This window comes from Erythranthe guttata, chromosome 7 (genome assembly GCF_056151865.1).
Source record: "Erythranthe guttata isolate IM_541 chromosome 7, IM_541, whole genome shotgun sequence".
Lineage (NCBI taxonomy): Eukaryota > Viridiplantae > Streptophyta > Magnoliopsida > Lamiales > Phrymaceae > Erythranthe > Erythranthe guttata.
In genome coordinates, this window is record NC_142539.1 from 13,174,856 (window position 1) to 13,178,071 (window position 3,216).

A 3,216-nucleotide genomic window follows, 5' to 3' on the forward strand; every position below is an offset into this window, starting at 1 on the left:
TATTTATTTTAAATTTTTTTATTTTTAAAAATTTTCATATTTTCTAATTATTTACTTTTTTAATTATTTTTTTTTATTTTTTTATTTTTTTAATTTTTAATTTTTTTTTTAAATTTTTTTTATTTTAAAAAATATTTTTTCTATAAAATTTCCTGTACATAACTTGACTACATGTGACTATAGTATATATAGTCACGTACCTTTTTTTTTACTCCAAAGTTATATCTAGTCATGTACCTTTTTTCACCCCAAAATTATATAGTTATATATAGTCGACCGACTATGTATACCGCTAATTATATACGAAAAGGAACTTCATCGACACCAACAACAAAAATCACAATTTAATTATTGATATTATAAATCAACTTGTACAAATATAGATCGAAATAAATATTGATATTATATATCAAATTGTACAAATATAGATCGAAATACACAATCACATGCATATGTTCTTCAATAAAGAACAAAATCATCATCATCACTCAATATTAAAAACACACATAACCCAGACATGACTACATGTTACTATATGTTACTATACATGACTATAGTAACATGTAGTCATGTTACTATATGTTACTATATATGACTATAGTAACATATAGTAATGTTACTATATATGACTATGTAACATATAGTCAGGTTACCATATATGTAGTAATGTTACTATATATGACTATAGTAACATGTAGTAAAGCACTTCTCCCCGTCATTTCTTACTGTATAGAAGTGGCAAAAACAACAATCCCTGTAGCAAAGAAAATACCAGTTAGAGAAAACGAAAAGCAAAAAGTCTTGCGACAAAAAAAATACGAGTTAAAGAGAAAAATGGAACATGCGAGTTAGATTACACGAAAAATACAAAAAAAATGTTAATTTTTTGTACTGAAATCGACTACAAATGACTATAGTATACTACAAATTCTATAGTCATATATAGTTATATGTAGCCATGACTACATATGACTGTATATGACTACATACAATTTTTAATCTCGATTATATCTTTCTTCGAAATAATTGTTTTATTGCGACAGAAGAAACGGCAAGTTTAAGAACAAATCTGCGAACGAACTCATAAGAAGCCAACACAAAATCGAAAGCACAAAAAAATAAAAATAAAATCAAAATGGAATCAGTAATAGAAACATACATCAAACTATATACACTCATATATATATATGGATCATGGATTTGTTTATTCAAAGCTTTCACCAGCCAAAAATAAAATATTAAATAAAATCTAGTCCTCTGTCATTTTATGTAATAATAATAATAAATAAAAAAACCCATCAAATCAATTGAAAAGTCAGCCTTCTCTGTAATTTGGCCATCAAACGCACGTACAAAACAATGATCAAAATATCAGTAATAATAACTTACAATTTTAGCAACACGTTTCATCTGTGACAGCAAGGTTAAGGAGAGTGACGAGCGCAGCTTCGTTGGCGGAGGCGGAGTCGCATCAGAACATATTCACGGCGCCGAAATAGAGGTGAAATAGAATCTAGATGCCAATGTTTCTCTCGAAACATCTTCCCTTCTTGTGGTCTCAGATCTCGCAACGGCGGCGGCGGCGACAGAGACTCGCCAATAGGTACTACAAATCATCTCCAAACTCCGACGATTTGATGGCGGTGAGAGCTTCGGTGAGAGTGGCGGAGGAACAGAGGGAAACAAAGCGGCGGTTTGCCTAGGAGAGCTCGGCCGCTAATAATCGCGGCGGAATGAGAAATATCACGGCAACGGCACGAGAGAAGATATCCAGAGAAGAGAGAGTGAGAGAGGGCTAGGGTTTGGGGAGTGGAGAGAGAACGCTGAATGAATATGAATTGGCCGGGGACCAACGTGGATTCTAAATACTGATTCTATAAGGGCATAATAGGTACTTCAAGTGTGCTCAGGGGGGTCTACCAAATTAAGATTAAAATTTGGGTTTTTAACTAGGACAAAAAAATCAATTGGACCTCCTCATATATATTTTAAAAACTAGGGGGTTATCACTCATTTACCCTAAAAATTATAGGAGCATTACTTAAAAGAAAAAATATACATATATTTATAGGAGCAAAGTACAAGTACAATAAATTACATATACATATATGTATATAATAGTGCATTGTGTACCCTAAAAAACATATGCTACTTGTAACGTTGGATTTCTAAGCTTAAAATATTTTAATAATGATACTGTGGTAATACTTGTTTATTGTTCATTATTTTATTTTTTAAAATAAAATGATATTGGGTCTGCGCTGCTGGTAACTAGTGAAATTTCAAATTTGTTATTATTTTCTAACGTGGATTCCAATCTCATTAATTAAATTAGGGGAAATGTGGGATAAACCCCTAGTTTTGAAAATATATAGGGATATGTCCTATTTATTTTTCTTCTCTAGTTAAAAACTCAAATTCTAATCTTAATTTGATAGACCCCCCCTAAACAAATTAAAATACCCGTTTTGCCCTTTTAGTTACAATTTAAAACCCTAATCCCTAATTTTTTTCTCCCACTCCCTTCCTCTTTTTGTGCCTCATTTCCCCTCACCACTCTCTCTCTCTTCATATCTCTCTCTTCTCTTTCTCTCTCTCTTCATTTCTCTCTCTAACTCTCTCTCTCTCTTCTCTTTCTCACTCTTCATCTCTCTCTGTGGCTGCCCACAACCCTCTGCCGTCGCGGCTAGCTCCCCCACCTCCTTGCGCCGCCGTCGTCGCTGCTCCCCTCACCTCCTTGCGTTGTCGCCGTCGCTGCTCCACCACCGCCTTGCGCCGCTGAGTTGCGTCGCTTCTCCGCCACGGCCTTGTGCAGGCCGTCGTTGCTCCGTCCCACCGCCTTGAACTCGGTACTAAACCATTCACTTCACTTTTTTAAGTTATTTTTTTAATTTATGAATGTCCATCCATTTTTAATTTATTTTTTTAAAATCTGAATTATTTTCACTATTTCACCTTATTTTATTGTTTTTTTTTATGAAAATCAACTAAATTCGAAAATTTTAAATTGTGATCCGACGATGTGTAGTCAGATCTAGAATTGGTGGTGTTCGATTTGTATATATTTACTGCATTTATATATATAAAAAAAACACAGATCTACTATGTTTTTGAAGATCTGTGAACAATTAATATTAAAATATTTTTCTTTGGATTAATTTGATTTTTTTATTATAAATCACATTATAATCTATTTTTTGTATTTATTTGAAGATG

The 3,216-nt window shown here is 32.7% G+C and overlaps 1 long non-coding RNA gene across 1 annotated transcript; it reads right to left on the reverse strand.

Moving 5' to 3' along the window:
• Positions 1 to 333: 333 nt before the first annotated feature.
• Positions 334 to 1,824, reverse strand: LOC148769737 (uncharacterized). Its single transcript, XR_016032277.1, has 2 exons — positions 1,390 to 1,824; positions 334 to 754 (listed from the first exon to the last, which is right to left on the reverse strand). It is a non-coding gene; the product is annotated as an uncharacterized LOC148769737 (long non-coding RNA).
• Between the last annotated feature and the right edge of the window lie 1,392 nt (positions 1,825 to 3,216).